Below are 19,722 nucleotides of genomic sequence, written 5' to 3' on the forward strand. Positions count from 1 at the left end.
CCTCTTGAGCTTTAGGTAGGTGTAATGAGGCACAACATTGAAGCGGGCGAATGCTCTATGGCCGAGTAGTGTGTGATACTCGCTATAGAAGGGGACGATGTCGAAAATTAAGTCTTCGCTGGGGAAGTTGTCGGGTGAGCCGAACACGACCTCCAGCGTTACCATGCCGGAGCAGCAGGCTTCAACGGGTGGGATCACTCCTTCAAAGGTAGTGTTGCTTGTTTGATCCTTAATGGGTCTATGCCCATCTTTTTCACCGTATGTGAGTACATCAGGCTAAGGCTACTTCCTCCACCCATTAGGACTCTAGTGAGGTGCTACCCATCTATGACGGGGTCTAGGACAAGGGCGGCCGACACTCCAAGACGGATATTGGTTGGATGATCCCTACGGTTGAAGGTGAACGGGCAAACTGACCATCGGTTGTGCTTCGGGGCTACGGGCTCTATGGCGTATATCTCCCGAAGGGCTTGCTTCCTCTCCTTCTTTGGTATGTGAGTAACGTATATCATATTCACGATTTTCACCTCTGGGGGAGCTTTTTATGGCCCCCAGTGTTCGGACCGTAGGGCTCATCGTCGTCTTTGCTTTGTGGGCCCTTGCCTTGTTCCTCAGCTGCTAGTTTGCCGTCGTGTTTAAATACCCAATAACTACAGTTGGTGTGGGTGACGGGCTTGTCTTGGGTGCTATGGATCTGGCACGGACTTTCCATAGTTTTGTCTAATGGAGTCGGTCCATCCCTGTTCACTTTAATGGGTTTCGTCGGCTGTCCAGGTTTTGAGCTGTGGAAGCCAGCAATTACGCGTGTGTCATTGGCGTCACCATTCGGTGGCGGCGTTTGTTCTTGTTTCATATTTTCTTGCCATTTCCATCCCGAACTTCATAGGTACCGGGGTCGTCCGCATTGTGGCCACACCGAGTTAGCCAATTGTCCTCGCCCTCTCAAAAGTGGGTCATGAGGGAAATGAAAGCAGGCATTGTTCTCGGCCTATCCTCGTCAAGATGGTGAGCCAGCCATTCGTCCTGGATATTATGCGTGAAGGAGCCTATCGCCTCGGCATCCGGACTGTCCACTATCTGATTCTTCTTGGTTAGGAACCTATTCTGGAATTCTCTAGCCAATTCGCCCGCCTTTTGGACGATGTTACGCATGTCGGAGGAATCTGGCGGTCGGACATAAATTCCCTGAAAATTAGACAGGAAGGCTTCTTCGATCTCTTCCGAGCTTACAATGGAATTATCAGGTAAGTTGTTTAGTCAGTGTCGCGCTGGTCCTTTCAGCGTTAGGGGTAGGTACTTCATGGCGTGGAGGTCGTGATGAGGACATGGCTACCTTGGATACGACAAAAAAATATTTTATATTTTCATATTTGTGAGATTATTTCTTATAACAATTATGAAATAATTTATTTATGTTCTTCGGAACAAAAATACTTCACCTATTTTTACTCGTTGCCTAAATGCAGAATTGTCGAGCGCTTGCATGAACCACGTGTGAAGATAAAGGAAGAGGAAATGATTAGGTGTTGCTCAAAAAGTCCTATCACATCAAAGGAAATGATTATGTGATGTCCAAGAAGTTCTCTCATGTTACTTTTAGCCCAAGAGAAGAGAAAGTCCAAGTCTCTCACGTTCTGGACTCAGATTCGGACTGTACAAACATACATGTCTCAAAACGTGATTCCGAATTGGGTAATTCGTTTTTTGTTGGAAAGTAGATTTTATGTGAGTTCCAGCCCAATTGGAATCACCTTAAAGTTCGTTCGGAGCATGGAGATATTGATGAAACAATATGACATTGCACTAGAATTTGAATCAAACTACGAGTCCAAAGGTGTTGCATCACCTCCACTTGGACCCATTGGCCTTGTACGACCTACGGTTAGTTTTAGGCTGTCTTGGGATGTCCTTCCACCTCCTTGGCCGCCACCCCTTGCTCCTATATATATAAGTAGATCAACCTAGTAGTTTTTTTGCTTGGGATTTGTTTAGTTAAATGTTAGCCATTGCAACTTCGTGTACTTTGTTTGTGTCCAACGACCAGACCAAGACCGCTTTCGGATCCCCACCCTTATCAATACTTCATATATATTCACAATATTCAGATTTCTTTTATCATATTCTTGCTTGTTCTTCAATTTCTTGCAGGAGGAGACCTTCGTGGTCAGGTTGATCATGCGCCGATGTGGTCAATAATATCTTGGAGTTGGTTTAGCGATTGCTAAGGCGCAACATTGTGCACGTTTGTAGTCGGATCGTCAAAATCGTCTCCACAAAATCAATAGCCACCATGTCATCAAAAGATCGGGACCCTCGCCTCTATCAAGTGGTATCAGTTTTCAGGTTGCTAGGTGAGAATTTCCAGTTAGCCCTAGATTAGAGTTATTTTTCTTACCCATTGCCCAAGAAAAATCAACACAAAGAAAATTAGATCTATTGATCATTTATCCAAGCCAGTTTGAGCCTTTGCAATTTTCTTTTTCAGTGCTTGCATAGTTGAATGATCGGTTGCATCGTCGTGTCGAGTTGCTGGTCTGAGTGTCTAGTTCCTTTAGAGTTTCAAGTTCTATTCACATTAATCACACCACCGCTGCATCATCATCCCTTCGGTTGTCGCCCACCACCATCCATGCATATTCAACATGTGTTCCAATTGTTCATTGTCATTATCATACTTGAGGTCGTTTGCATGTGTGCTTGATCCAATCTGCATCTTATTTAGTTGTTGGAGAGGAAAAAAGTGAGAGCAGAAAAAAGAGAAAAAAGAAATTAAAAAGTTAGAAAAAAATAGAGAGAAAAAAAATTAAAGAAGTGAGAGAATAAAAAAGAGAGAAGAGAAAAGTAACAAATTTCGGATCTATCTAGACTCAATCCCGTATCTGAATTCAGATTGGAAACTCTTTTGTGCATTGTTTAGTAAAACAGGTGTATCTTCCTCATACGAAGTCCGTTTTGGCTCCACGAGTACTCAAACTCGAGCTATCAACGAGCCGCATCTGAATAGTTTATCAAGATAGTTCATTATTGTCACCTGCAAATCGTCTTCTAAATAGGACTTTTCCCTCCGAAGGTAGCGAACACAGTTTGTCAATATTTTTCAGGTCCATTCCCCAATTTTTTCACTCCTCATATGAAATCGGAATTGAGTGATTTTTTTTGCATTTACAAGCTTGGGTCAGTGCACTCTTGAGAAAAAACATCATAAATTTGACATAAATTTATCGGAGGTAAGTTGGAGAGAGAGTTTTGGTATATCATGCTTAGCGATCATTTATCATCATTATCTTTAATTCCATTGTGATTTTCAATTATATATTGCTATTTAGAGCTACTTCATATCATCCATTGCTGATACTTGTGGTATGCCATGACTCGTTTAGTGTTCTAGGTTCGCATCTCTAGTACGGTCTAGCCTAGTTCTAGCACAGTACAGTCATTGAGAGTTTATTCAACATTGCATCTCTGAATTGATTATTGCTAATCTTTTGCTACCATATAATAAGCCTTCCTAGCTCCACATATTTCTACACCGCGTATACATACGTTCACTGGTAATCGCTTTACTCAAACTTCGGAGATATTGACACAGTCGGTTGCCGGTCACCGCCTGCTGCATGATAAGAATTTGTAAGACATTGGTATTTGCTTTACTGTGAGCGTTTTACCACCACATTCTAGTAGTTCATAGGAACAATATTCTTGGATTTTGTTTCTTTTTTCTACTACTCATGATAGGATCATGAGTTGTCAGTTCATGGGCTTATTCGATCGTGGGAGACGTGCCACCACAAAAACTGTTACGAGAGGTGCAGAGAGATACAAATGCACATGATGAGGTTAATCTTTCTATACCACTATTTAATGGTTGTTTTAGACCTGCTTTATATATTGAATGAGAGTTTGAAATAAATGATATATTTTCTTCCCATGATTGTTTTGAACATAAGAAAGTTAAGGTCGTAGTTAGTTCTTTCACTCGTTATGCTTCAGCTTGGTGGAGCGGATATTGTCAGTTACACCCTGATTATATAACTACTACTTGGGATGATTTGAAACTTGCCATGAGACACATATTCGTTCCTGCTTATTATACTTGTGACATGATTAAAAAGTTACAACATTTAAATCAAGGTAGTGACACCGTAACAAAATATTATGATGATTTACAAACGACCTTGTTGCATTCCTCATTAGAAGAAAGTGAATAAGATTTTATGGATAGATTTTCGGCAGGATTAAACCATGATATTCAGAAGATCTAATTCATGAAAAGTGTTATCCTATGGATCATTTGTTTCATCCTGCTCGCAAAGCTGAACAAGAAATAAAATGACATGTTCCCACAAGGAGAACGAGCGCAAGGTGCTTATTCCGAGAGTTGATATGGTTGTTCCTTCAACTACTGGGCGTACGATGACAACCACATCAATTGTTGTGAGGGCTACACCACCTTCACCATCTGACACATTACCATCGAGAGTGCCTACATCATCTGAGTTGATCATAAGAGGTAATGACAAAGGTACTTATCTTCCATCTCCACATGAGTATGATGAATGCATTGTCAATTGTAATGTACCATGTGATGAGCTCCCCATTACTTTGGCCACACCACCTATTTTAGAGGACTATGTTCACTTTGCCATGTGATCAAATAAATACAATATCAAGAATGTTGAGTAAACCCATTGAAAATGTTGATGAGAAAGAACCATGTGAATCAGAGAATAAATCAAATTTGCATCAAATACTTTTCAAAATAATTGTGCCAATGTTTAATCATTTTGATATGACCTCTAATCTTGGTGATGATTCTATGTCGAATGACTTGTTGCATGTTTATTTATTTAAGAATGTTGTAGCATGGAAATTTGAAACAATGAAAGTGTATTCACCAATGTTAGGATGGTTTAATGATGAACATTGTCAATCTTTCAATATGAATAAGGACTTCACTTATATGTGCAAACTGAGTTGCAATATTTTCATGCCTTCTACTTCTTGTGATAATATTTTGGCTTTATATTTCATAACATATGAAAGTTACTCATGTATACATGTGTCATATGTGCAAAAAACAAGGGAAGTAAAAAATGGATGATTTATACATATACATCATGTATGCTTTGTCTCTTTTGTTGACCATATTTCAGATTAAGCAACGCCGAGGACGGCTTTGTTTTCAAGGAGGGGAGGACGATGAGGACATGGCTACCTTGGATACGACCAAAAACTTTTGAGGTGATTTATTATAATAATTATTCAATAATGTATTTATGTTATACGAAACAAAAATACTTCGCCTATTTTTACTCCATGCCTAAATGCAGAATTGTCGAATGCTTGCACAAACCACGTGTGAAGATAAAGGAAGATGAAATATGTAGGTGTTGTTCAAGAAGTCCTCACACATCAAAGGAAATGTTTATGTGTTGTTCAAGAAGTTCTCTCACGTTATTTTTAGCCCAAGAGAAGAAAAAGTCCAAGTCTCTCACGTTCTGGACTCAGATTCAAACTCCACAAACATGCATGTCTCAAAACATCAACAACCTCTTCATACAAACCCCAAATTGGGTTATTCTTTTTTTATTGGAAATTAAATTTTATGTGCGTTCCAGCCCAGTTGAAATCACCTAAAAATTACTTTGGAGCATGGAGATATTGACGAACCAATATGACGTTGTACCAGAATCTGAGTCAAACTACAAGTCCAAAGGTGTTGCATCACTTCCACTTGGGCCCATAGGCCTTGTACGACCTAGGGTTATTTTTAGGCTATATTGGGATGTCCTCCCACCTCCTTGGCCGCCACCCCTTGCTTGTATATAAGTAGATCAATCTAGTAGTTTTTTTCTTGGGATTTGTTTAGTTAAAAGGTAGCCATTGCAACTTCGTGTACTTCGTTTGTGTCCAACGACCAGACCAAGAGCGCTTTCGGATCCCCACCCTTATCAATACTTCATATATATTCACAATATTCAGATTGCTTTTATCATATTATTGCTTGTTCGTCGATTTCTTGCAGGAAGATACCTTCGTGGACAGGTTGATCGTGCACCGGTGTGGTCAATAATCTCTTGGAGTTAGTTTACCGATTGCTAAGGTGCAACGTCGTGCATGTTTGTAGTCGGATCGTCAAAGTCGTCTCCACCAAATCGATAACCACCATCTCATCGAAAGATTGGGACCCTCGCCTCTATCAAGTCATCTCCTCTGGCCATATGGATGTGGAGAACGAAATCTCTACCCACACGGCGGTGTCCATAGTCCTATCGTATTGTTCTATGTTCATGGGTCTAAACCCTTCCGGAAATTGGTGCTGCATGACCTCATGTGTAACGTAAATTTGGTGGGTGGTGCCTCTGACCTGGGCTATATTGTGTCATAGATTGGTTATTGGTTGTGCCCAGTACGATTCCCGATCTCTGTTGGTGTGGGCAAACCGAGGTTGGTCTCCATCGCATCGAGTGGGAGAGTACCTTCTAGATCCATAGATGGACCTGTTGCAACCTGTTCTGTGGTCCAAGACATGTCGTAGTTCGTGTCCGCCCCTGGGTTGCACATGTTCCTTTTCTTTCATGCGGGGAGGCTCAGGTCTATAATCGGCTTCTCCGGCGGCTCTGTCGTGCCCTCGAGTTGGGCGATCGGGCTGGTCATACTCTGTGCGCCTAGGGGACACGGGCTCTCGGACCTCGTCATCGAACTGACGCAGCAGGCGTCGGTGTGGGTAACTTTTGTTTTGATCCGGCCACTCGGTGCCATATCCTTCTTCGGTTGCCAGTTTATTCGTCCATCTATTGTTGATGGTATCTTGTTCGGCTTGGAGCCATTGTTGCTTCCCTTTTAAGCTGTAGGCGGTAGCTATAAGCTGCTACCTGAACCGCTCCTCACCCTCAAGGTCCTCGGGAACATTGAAGTCTTTGGCCCCTAGGTTCTCTTTCGTGTCGATACGGGGAGGTAGTTGTTGTCTTCTGATTCATCTGTATCATCGGGATCGCTCTGGTCCTCAGGTGGCTGCTCGGGAGCTCTGAGGTTGTCGCAGTCCTCTGGGTGCCCTGTATGGTCTTCCTTCCCTTGTTCGCCATGGTATGCTTACGATGCCTTCGATGCTTTGATGGCTCCTCCCCGGACTTAACGTCGTTTTGTTTGGGGGTGTGATCAACATTGGTGTCGGGTATCCACCATGTAGACGTCGTAGGTGGAGGTGGCACTCCACCGCCCGGTATTTACACGGGTGGGGTCTTTGTCTTGATCATCCATGTCTTCAACCTTCTTGGAGGCGTAATCCAACATGTTGGTTAAGTTTTCGACGGTGGCTACTAAGCGGGTGGTGGATGGGCCATCAAAGTCCTCACAATCTGCATCCGGACTGATCCGAGTATAGGTCGAGCTCGGGCCATCCAGGATTTTCCATGACTGGATCCGATCGAGCGTCTCGTTTAACATTGAGAGGCTATCCTGATCAATCTCTTGATGATTTTAGGATTTGACCTCCATGGCTTCCACGAGGTACGAGTATTCGACAATGGTCGTTTGCTCTTGCTCAAGCACTGAGGTCGGGTCCGGACACGAAGCTAACCCTTCGACAAAGAGGGAACCGAGGGCATGGCCAAGCAAGAGACCCGAAGTCAAAGCTTTGGGATTTTTGAGCTCCTCGGATGAAACCCTTATTTTAGCGGGGAAAAGATCAACCCGGGATTTGTCGAACAATTCGAGATTCCCGAACCTTATCTCCTGATCGTGGGCGAAGCCTCCGATCCGACCGAGATGGCTCATCGGGTCGGCGTGCAACGTGAAGCTACCGAATGCAAGAACACGCGTGGGAGCGAAGATGTCCCCGTTGTTGATTCGATCGCTGACGATCAAGCGATCCATCAATCCTTCTGGTGATCTCATAGCGGAACTCTCAGTGAAAGCACCAATGTCGGTGTCAAAACCGTAGGATCTCAGGTAGGGGGTCCCGATCTGTGGACCTTGATCGATGGGTTACAGGGGACGAATGAGATAGTGTTTACCCAGGTTCGAGCCCTCGTGAGGAGGTAAAACCCTACATTATGCTTAATTATATTGATGTGTATGAGGATTACATAGTTGATCTACCTCGAGATCATATAAGCTCAAACCCTAGATGAGTTAACTTGCCTATATGGATGAAACCTCTGAGTTATATAGACACTAGGGGCTCCTAAGATTACATATGAGCGACCTCCAGCCAGGGACAGATGCGCCAACCTAGACTACTTTAACTTGGATGACATGCCAGTCTTCGGAGTTTTCCTTGCTGAACATGAGGTCGTCACGCAATCCGATCTTCAACAACACGACCAATTAGGTCGGCCTGTAAGAGATGGGCCGACCGTCCAAGGACCCTTAGTCTGAGACTCCCTCACCTAACTCCTCATCATAGGGAATTAAACATATCTCACCGAATTCAGTAAGCGACATTTGGAAGGTGTCAGCATATATATTAAATTGCACTGAAGGTGGATCATGCTTATCAGAAAATAGAAATTTTTTATGAAGGAATTAGTGAGGGTATGGTATTGGTCACACTCATATACAATGAAGTTAGTTAACCTAGCCATCTTAAGAATATAATTGGTCGGCAATGACGCAAGTGAAAATTTTGGTTCATTAAAGACCACAGAGTTCGGGAAGATTTCCCGAACTAAATCCTCAATATTTTCTTCCCACGTTGATCGGAGTTGAGGTTTCACGATCATAGTCAAAAATGATATCCTGGGAAAAGGAACTTATAAATGAACTATTTTCCTAGAAGATGTTTCTTTTACGTTAAATAAGTAATCTCTCCGCGTACCTTTGTTTATGGAACCGCATGGCCGGATTTCCTTGTTTGCCATAGATCTTTGCCCTTATAAAGGCGTTATAAAGTAGGACAAGGAGGAGGTTACTGGCCGAGGAGGTTGAAGCCGATGACCGGTCAACAAAGTCTTGTACAATGCGGATCCAAGCATTAATGATGTAAAGTACTTGGATACATAGAATCATTACACATAAATCGTGTCAAATGTAACAAAATTTGTGTAAAACAATTATCTTTCCTTAATTCGACCATCCATGCCCAAATTAAGGCTTGGGGGCTTATGGATTGCTTATTCAATGCAGCAAATTCAAGGTGCCATACGGTTTCTGAGGAGATTCAATCCTCATGTCGGTCGGCCGCACCCAACCTGAGTCTCGGAGGCTACTGCACACGTGAAAGAAACTTGATTTAGTTCGGAACATAATGTTTTTGCTAAAGTTTTTTGGTTTTACCTAGCTTATGGCACCTTTAACCTATTTATATGTTTTTTTATTTTAGGAGGCGGTACATCCTCTTATTTGAGATGTTTTGCGTGGTGATTATTCTTGGAAAAAAAATCCACGCTATAGTTTGGCATCTTCTCTGCCGAGCTCCACATCGGTGTTGTCTAAACACACTCAATGGATGAAATAGTTCTTGAGGAGATACGATCCTAGGGTCGGCCATGTTGCCCAACCCAAGTCTTGGGGGCTATTGGTTATACAGATCGTCAAACAATAAATTACACTAGCCATAAAATCATTTCCGACCCGCAGTTCAACATCTTCCTTGCTGACCTGCACCTTGGCGTTGTCAAAACAAACTCAACAAGTGCAATACGGTTTCCGAGACGATTTGATCCTCACGTCGGTCGGCCGCACCCAACCTGAGTCTCGGGGACTACTGCACACCATGTTTTAATTCCAAAAGTTTTATGCCGAGCAAGGAATAGACCTCAAGACGGTTCCCGAATCGACCTGAGTATCATAGCCTATAGGGATCAACTATTTTATTTTTTTATTCAGGTGCATCACACATTTTAGACTGACACGCACCTTGAGGGCTACTGGCTATATATCCACAAAAATTATGTCCACGACTAAGGTGGTGCACCACGTTGGAAGCAGTCCAACATATAGTTCGGATGCGAATGGCAGGCTCCATAAAAGACTATTTCGGCATTTAAGCTCAGATGAATTCCTTCAAATTTTCACAGACTGAGGTAATATATGACACTTAGGATGCCGACAAGCATTTGAGCTTGGCTACAAAAAGACACCTCGAATGCAGTACGGTGTTGGAGCTCGTACGCAAGGGGATACCTCAGATGTAGTTCGGCATTGGAGCTCGGACGCAAGACGATATTGCCGCACGGGAAACATTTCAAACCCGAGGTGTGGCATGCAAAATTACAAGGCATTTATAAAGGTCGATAACTTAAAGGGACTCCTCAGATGCTCGATGTATGAAAATCTTAGTTTCACCCCGACGATCCTCAAGAACAGTGATGGGAAGATTTATTTGACTAGTATTAAAGACCAACGACCGAAGATTACAAACAATTCAGAAGAACCGAGGATCGTCCCACCAACTTGATGACCTATGCTCGGAAATCGGGAAGTCATCGGTGCCCAAACTGGTTTTGGGCGAACATAAATGGGGAGAAGAACTCGCCCCACAAGCGGAAGACTTTGGACATATGAGGATCAAAACTACGACATTGGTGGCCAGTTCGAGGGCTACTGAGGGACTACACGACTAAGGGGTCCTCGGGCTGTCGGCCTATCTCTACAGGCCACACTCCTGGGATACTTCGGGCACCCGATGACATATACGAGGAAGATTCCACAAGACTTGGTGTTCAAGACAATGACTCCTCTACACCAACGTAGCCGACTATGACTCTTGTCATCCTAGGCCTATGGTGCATTATATAAACCAAGGCCAGGCTAGTTGATAGAAAATCTCATATTCATATGATCTTTACTCTTAGGGTTCAAACCACAACATACGATCTCAAGGTAGATCAACTCTATATTCGATACTCCATCATCGATATAAACAAGAGCAGGACGTAGGGTTTTACCTCCATCAAGAGGGCCCAAACTTGGGTAAACATCGTATCCTTTATCTGCTCTTACCCATCAATTCAAGATCCATAGTTTGTCCCCCCTACTCGAAACCCGTCAGTTTTGACACCGACATCCTCGTAACTCTGTTTTGCCTGATTCCAACGCCAGAATTTCCTACAAATAGAGAAACTGTCAGAAATTAGGAGAGAGTCTCCACCTCGTCGCCCCAACTCGTTGTATCAAAGTAAAATCAATTTGGAGAGAAAACAATAGCGGAAATAGGAGAGAAACAAAGGAAGAGATCCAATCCTGGAGGAGCTCTCGCCCCTCCGGGAGCCAGGTAGGCCAAGGAACAGAGGGGAGAACCTCTACCCATCTAGGGAGAGGCCATTGAAGAGGAAGACTAAGGGGGGAGACTTTCTCCCCCTCTCCCCTGGTAGCACCGGAGTGTCACCCGAGGAACCATCGCCGCGGTGATCGTATTCATCAACATCACCGTATTCATCGTCTTCCTCATGTCTTTTCAGCGGACCACTTTATTGGAAATATGCCCTAGAGGCAATAATAAAGTGGTTATTATTATATTTTCTAGTTCATGATAATTGTGTATTATCCATGTTATAATTGTATTAACCGGAAACCATAATACATGTGTGAATATATAGATCACAATGTGTCCCTAGTGAGCCCCTAGTTGGCTAGCTCGCGGATCAATAGATGATCATGGTTTCCCAATCATGGACATTGGATGTCGTTGATAACAGGATCACATCATTGGGGAATGATGTGATGGACAACACACAATCCTAAGCATTGCACTAGATCGTATTGTTCGGGTGCTGAAGCTTTTGTAATGTCAAGTATCATTTCCTTAGACCATTAGATTGTTCAACTCCCGGATACCGTAGGAGTGATTTGGGTGTATCAAACGTCACAACGTAACTGGGTGATTATAAAGGTGCACTACAGGTATCTCCGAAAGTATGTGTTGGGTTGTACGAATCGAGATTGGGATTTGTCACTCCGTGTGACGGAGAGGTATCTCTCGGCCCGCTCGGTAATCCATCATCATATTGAGCTCATTGTGACTAAGGAGTTAGCCATGGTATGATGTCTTATGGAACGAGTAAAGAGACTTGCCGGTAACGAGATTGAACAAGGTATAGGGATACCGTTTCGCGGGCAAGTATCATAGACAAAGGGAATTGCATATGGGATTGATCAAATCCCCGACATCGTGGTTCATCCGATGAGATCATCGAGTAACATGTGGGAACCAACATGGATATTTTGACCCTGCTGTTGGTTATTGACCTGGGAGGTGTCTTGGTCATGTGTGCATGCTTCCCGAACCCGTAGGGTCTACACACTTAAGGTTCTATGACGCTAGGGTTATAGGGGAATAGTGTACGTGGTTACAGAAGGTAGTTCAGAGTCCCGGATGAGATCCCGGATGTCACGAGGAGTTCCAGAATGGTCTGAAGGTAAAGATTTATATATAGGAAGTGAGGATTTGGTCACAGGAAGTGTTTCGGGCGACAATGTGTCGGGACCACCGGAAGGGTTCGGGGGTCCACCGTGAAGGGCCACCAGCCATGAAAAGGTTTTTGGGCCAAAAGGTGGATGGGAGCCAGCCCATATGTGGGCTTGTGCTCCACCACCAGCATCCCAAGGCGCAAGAGAGAGGGTGGTGTGCTAACCCTAGGCGTGGTGGCAAGCCCACCCTAGGGCGCCACCACCTCTCCACCCTTGGCCGCTGCCCCTTGCCCTAGATTAGCTGCCGCACCCCTTAGGGTGGGAAACCCTAAGGGTGGGCACCCTCCTCCCTCTCCTCCTATATATAGTGAGGGTTTTGGGGCTGATTTGAGACAAGTTGTCTCTCTCTCTCTCGGCGCAACCCTACTCCTCCTCCTCGTTGTCCTCTGTAGTGCTTGGCGAAGCCCTCTCGGAGTTTCACGTAGGTCCACTGTCAACACGCCGTCGTGCTGCCGGAGCTCTCACTCAACCTCTCCTCCCTCCTTGCTGGATCAAGACATTTGAGACGTCACCGGGCTGCACGTGTGTTGAATGCGGAGGCGCCGTTGTTTGGCGCATAGATCAGAATCCACTGCGATCTGAATCGCAGCGAGTACGACTCCATCAACCGCGTTCTAGCAACGCTTCCGCGTAGCGATCTTCAAAGGTATGAAGATGCTCTACTACTTCACTCATTTCTGGTTTCTCCATAGATAGATCCTTGCATGACGTAGGTTTTTTTGAAATTACTACGATCCCCAACAGTGGCATCCGAGCAAAGGTTTTATGCGTAGATTCTATGCACGAGTAGACCACAAAAGTTGCGGGCGCTGATTTGTTAATTTGCTTGCCGTTACTAGTCTTATCTTGATTCGGTAGCATCATGGGATGAAGCGTCCCGGACCGACCTTACACGTACGCTTAAGTGAGACTGGTTCCACCGATTGACATGCACTTGGTGCATAAGGTGGCTAGTGGGTGCCCGTCTCTCCCACTTTAGTCGGATCTGATTCAATGAAGAGGGTCCTTATGAAGGGTAAATAGCATTGTCATATCAACGTTGGGGTTGTCACGTAGGTAAGAAGCGTTCTTGCTAGAAACCCTAATCACCCACGTAAAACTTGCAACAACAATTAGAGGACGACTAACTTGTTTTTGCAGGGTATGCTATGTGATGTGATATAGCCAAAAGGATGTTATGTTACATATGTGATGTATGAGATTGATCATGTTCTTGTAATAGGATTTACGACTTGCGTGTCGATGAGTATGACAGTCGGCAGGAGCCATATAAGTTGTCTTATTTTATTGTATGAGATGTAACGCCATGTGATTACTTTACTTTATTGCTAAACGTTAGCTATAGTAGTAGAAGTAATAGTTGGCGTGACGACTTCACGAAGACACAATGATGGAGATCATAATGATGGAGATCATGGTGTCATGCCGGTGACGATGATCATCATGGTGCCCCGAAGATGGAGATCAAAGGAGAAAGATGATATTGGCCATATCATGTCACTATATGATTGCATGTGATGTTTATCATGTTTTTATGGTAGCAAAGATAAGATGATCCCTCATTAAAATTTCGAGATATGTATTCCCCTAAGTGTGCACCGTTCTGAAGGATCATTGTCTCGAAGCACCACGTGATGATCGGGTTTGATAGATTCTAACGTTCGCATACAACGGGTGTAATCCAGTTTACACACGCAAAACACTGAGGTTCGCTCGATGAGCCTAGCATGTACATACATGGCCTCGAATATGGGAGACCGAAAGGTCAAACATGAGTCGTATGGTTGATATGATGAGCATGGAGATGATCACCATTGATGACTAGTCCGTCTCATGTGATGATCGGACACGGGCTGGTCGACATGAATCATGTAACACTTGGATGACTAGAGGGATTTCGATCTAAGTGGGAGTTCATTAGTAATTTGAGTAGATGAACTTAATTATCATGAACTTAGTCTAAAATTGTCTTTACGAATATTGTAGATCCAACGACCAATGCAAATGTCTCATTCAACTTCAAGGCGTTCCTAGAGAAAACCAAGCTGAAAGACGATGGAAGAAACTATGCGGATTGGGCTCGTAACTTAAAGCTCATCCTCACTACTTCCAAGAAGGCATATGTACTTAATGCACAGCTAGGTGATCCTCCTATTCCCGCGGCAGACCAGGATGCTAGGAACGCCTGGCAATCATGGAATGATGACTACTCTCTGGTTCAGTGCGGCATGCTTTACAGTTTAGAACGGGGGCTCCAAAGGCTTTTTGAGCAACACGGAGCATATGAGATGTTCGAGGAGCTGAAACTTGTTTTTCAAGCTCATGCCCGGGTCGAGAGATATGAAGTCTCCGACAAGTTCTTTAGCTATAAGATGGAGTAGAATAGTTCTGTCAATGAGCACATACTCAGACTGTCTGGGTTGCACAACCGCTTGACTCAGCTCGGAGTTGAACTTCCGGATGATGCGGTCATTGACAGAATCCTCCAGTATCTTCCACTTAGCTATAAAGGCTTTGTGATGAATTACAACATGCAAGGGATGGAAATGACTATTCCTGAGTTGTATTCAATGCTGAAATCTGTGGAGGTAGAAATCAAGAAAGAGCATCAATTGTTGATGGTCAATAAGACCACCAGTTTCAAGAAGGGCAAGGGTAAGAAAAGCTTCAAGAAAGACAGAAAAACAGTTGCCGCGCCCGGTAAACTAGTTGCCGGGAAGAAGCCAAAGAAAGGACCCAAGCTGAAGACTGGGTGCTATTACTGAAAGGGAACCGTTCACTGGAAGCGGAATTACCCTAAGTACTTAGCGGACAAGAAGGCCGGCAACGTCAAATGTATATGTGATATACTTGTTATTGATGTGTACCTTAGCAGCGCTCGTAGTAGCTCCTGGGTATTTGATACCGGTGTTGTTTCTCACATTTGCAACTCTAAGCAGGAACTGCAGAACAAGCTGTAAGTGCATCTAGTGCCCCTTAGTGATTTTGGTGGTTTGAAGACTTATAGGTTAAGTATCTAATGTCTTTGTGAGTGTACACAGGATCTATAAGTCATTGAGGAGTTTGAGATATTTGAAGAATATCAACCCTAAAAATATATGTCTTCAGTTGAAGAAATTGATCTGAAGCTGAAGAAATGAATCGCGAGGAATCTGCGATGAAATTGATATTCCTCATGAAGATACTGATATTGAGAAGTCCGGTGGTTCCTGAAGAAAATTATTCTAAAGAATTTGAAGCATGAAGATTTACACTTTCTATTTTACTTTCTTCGCATTTGAGTAATAGGAACACCGTACTGTTAAAGGGGGTCGAGGTTACACTATGGAATGAATTTCCTCATGATGCTCAACCCAAGCCTAATCCTACCAAAAGCCTCAAGTGAGGAATATGAGTGACATGAGGACTCTCACATTTGAGGGTTCTCACCGTTTCGATAACCACGCCAAGTCACTGGTCTTATCCACTCCAACGGTCATATTATTTAAGGGCATTAGTGTCAAATCATGTCGGGATGCTCCCAGGCTATAAATAGCCACCCCCCACAACCACTAGCTGGTTGGCTGCTCCGTTAGAAACAGACTCTTGTCATAGGAGCAACCCAAATTCCTCAGAGTCTTCAAGAGTAATTCATCAGTGAGGTAATACACCATCCACTGAAACCACAAACCAAACCTAGTGATTGAGCATCACTGAAGAAGTTGTTCCTGTGTGGGACTGAAGCCTTTTACCTTTGAGGACTATGCATCCTCCAGACGGTTAGGCGTCATGGTCTAGAACGTTCCAGCAGTTAATTGTGGATCGTCGAGTGACCAAGTTTGTGAGGGTTTGGAAGTCTACCCTGAAGACTTACCACGAGTGTTGGGCGAGGACTGTGTGTCCTTAGCTCAAGGAGAATACAGTAGGGACTGTGTGTCCCGAGACTAGGTGTCATTTGGTTTCAATACAAAGCCGCTCCAACCAAGATGTACGACTGTCACAGCTGTTGGAACTGGGTCATCAACGACTGTCTTCACTGAGAAACGGGTTCTAATTCCTCAACTCTTTACTTTCCCTGTATTATGTGCTGATGACTTTCACTGTGACTGTTTGAAGAATTTGCTGAAGACTTTCTCTGAATTTCCTCAACCCCAAATTCTTCACGATAGTTAATCATCATCTGTATTCTGCATGCCTGCTTACTGTGCAATCTGTTTTCACATTCTTCACTCTAAAATACTGCTGTTGTGAACGTTTGCACGTCTGATCCTTTACTGTTTCCGCTGTAAGTTAGTCATCAGTGAGGAATTTCCTCAAAAGGAATTTCCTCAGTGATGAAATTCTAAAAATCTCCTATTCACCCCCCTCTAGTCGCTATAACGCACTTTCAATTGGTATCAGAGCAAGGTACTACCTTGTTTTGTGTGATTTTGGTTTAACCACCTGGAGTTTTAGTTATGTCGACTGCAGGCATGTTTAAGGTGACAGCAACATGTCCTACCTACGAAGGAAAGAACTTTCCCTTCTGGAAGAACAAAATGCAAATGCATCTACAAGCTATTGATAATGATCTCTGGTATATTGTGGAAAATGACGTCCCCATCATTTCTGCCAGTGTCACTGTGGCTCAAGTGAAGAAATTCAAGCAACTCGATTCTCAAGCGAAGAATATCATCTGTGGCCATCTGAGCCCAGGGCAGTTTGGAAGAGTAAGTGCTTTGGACTCTTCAACACTGATCTGGGAGAGATTGTGCAAGGTAAATGAAGGAGTATCAACCCAGCGTGACTCTCGTGTTGATATTCTTCGCAATCTCTTCAATCGCTTTAAGAGACATGACAATGGAAGCTGCCAAGACACCTTTGATCGCCTCACTGACATATCAAATGAACTGCAAGCACTCGGAGCTCGAGACATCACTGATCATGAAGTTGTGAAGAAACTGTTGAGATCTTTGGATTCTTCATTTGATACTTTAGTTCTGATGATTCAAGAAAGACCAGACTACAACATGCTGGATCCAGCTGATATACTTGAAAGGCTAAATACTCATGAATTCTAGCTAGAAGAAAAGAGAGATCTATATGGACAAAGCTATTCCAGACCACGTGCATTGAAGGCTAGAGCAATTTCCTCATCTGAAGAAGAAGACACAGATGACAGCATTTGTGACCCTGAAGAATTTGGACAAGAGCTTGCAATGCTTGTGAGGAAATTCCAGAGATTTACACGACGTGGTCAGTTCGGTAAATCTTCAAGAAGAGACATGAGGAAATCAGAATCTTCATCTGAGGACTACAAGAAATGAACCTGTCACAAGTACAAGAAATCAGGTCATTACATTGCTGATTGTCCCCGTTGGGGAAAGGAATCAAAGAAGAAGAAATACAAGGATGACAGTTCTGATGACTCGAAGAAGAAGAAGAAATCTTCAAAATCCTCATCTTCAAAGCCCTCATCACACAAGAAGACTAGTTTCAGAAAGGCTCGGGCACTTATTGGCAAGGAAATGGACTCCGAGGCAGAACCAGAGGAAGGTGATGAAGAAGAAGGTTCTGAAGAAAACTCAGAATCTAGACAGGCTAGTCTTGCACTAGCAACCACTTTCGTCAGCAAGTCAATCTTCAATCTTGAAGAAAATGATTGCACCATCCATACTGATGACTATGCTGATGACTTCGCTCCAACCTATTGCTTCATGGAAAAGGGTTCGAAGGTACCAAATAATTCCTCCTCCTCTGATTCAAGTAACTATGAACCTAATGATTATAAGAAACCCAGTTACAGTAAACTTGCTATCATTGCCACTAAACAACAAACTGCTCTAGAAAAGCTTCAGAAACTGCTAGACAAAAGTGATGATCTGTTGAATGACGAAATGAAAAGTCTTCAGTCTAGATTTGATAATCTCCAGGATTGTTATGATACACTCCTCACTGATCATGAGAAGCTTTCCTATGAATTTATTCAAAGGAAGCTTGATCTTGAGAAGCTGAGGATGTCTCATGATGATCTTCGTATGGAAAATGATTCATTACTAGCTCAACAGATCAGCGCTAGTCAAGTTGAATTTATTCCTCCATGTCTTAAATGCATTGAACACGAAACTGCTAATTCCTCACCAGAATCATCAAATGCTACCATTGCTACAAATTCTTCAATTGCACCTGTTGTGTCTATTTCCTCACTTGAGGAGAACACAAATGTTACTGATGAAAATGCAGGGTTGAAGGAATTGTACGTGACAGGCATGTACAAAAGCCTCAAAGGACATCAAACCCTTTGTGATGTGCCTCAAAAGCAAATCTTGAACAGGAACCCGAGGAAAGAAGGAATTGCCTTTGAGAGTAAATTAAATGCTGATGGATCTTATTGGAAACCTGAGCAGTATCCCAAAACCTCATGGGTTGCTGCTACTGGGCCTCCTTTTGATCCATCTAATCTAACTGGCTTTTCATGTGAATTATCCTATTCCTCGGATGAATCATTTGATTCCAACTATAAACTGTTCAAAAATCAATCTGGTGAAGTATTTGCTCGATATGTTGGAACTAACTGCAGGAATGGCCCTCGTGTGAGGAAAATCTGGGTTCCCAAAAGCTGTCTTGAAAATCTTCAGGTGAATGTCCTCATGACACCACCACTGAAGAATCTGAACCCGAGATCAAATTCCTCAGGAGGACCAAAATCTTCAAGAGGATCAAAATCCTCAACTGGTCAAAACTATGCTCGTACCCGTGCTTATACTTCTAACATGCAGGAAAACTACAAGGAATATGAATATGAGCGTTACTCCTCAAATCATTATGTTCATAAATCCTCAAACCAGTTCTCTGCATATTCCTATGAGTACTTTAACCCCCCCTACTGTTAAGAGAAGTGCATTAGCTTCAATGCCACCTTTCTCATATGGTGCTCGCGGGATGATGAACGCTTTGCCACCCCTTCAGATGTGGGTAGTGAAGAAATCGAACAAATCACTTCTGCAGGTCAGGTCTCCAGATGAAAATCATCATCTGAAAAATTTGCTGGAGACCTGAAGAAATGCTTGATAGGACGCAAGCTAATGATTGATGAAATAGAAATATTTCACATGTACTTACATTTCTGTTATGATGAAATTACTGATCTGATGAAATTAGTATCATATTCTTCAAATATGAAGCATATGAGATGGTAAGCTGTACTAATTCATCTGCAGGATGACAAACCCAAGAATACTGAGTGAGTTCTTGATAGTGGCTGCACACATCACATGACTAGTGATAAAAGCTTACTGATGAATATGCCACTAACTCCATCACCTCTGAAGCAAATCACATATGCTGACAAAG

The sequence above is a fragment of the Hordeum vulgare genome, chromosome 6H (assembly GCF_904849725.1).
Source record: "Hordeum vulgare subsp. vulgare chromosome 6H, MorexV3_pseudomolecules_assembly, whole genome shotgun sequence".
NCBI classification, from domain to species: Eukaryota; Viridiplantae; Streptophyta; class Magnoliopsida; order Poales; family Poaceae; genus Hordeum; species Hordeum vulgare.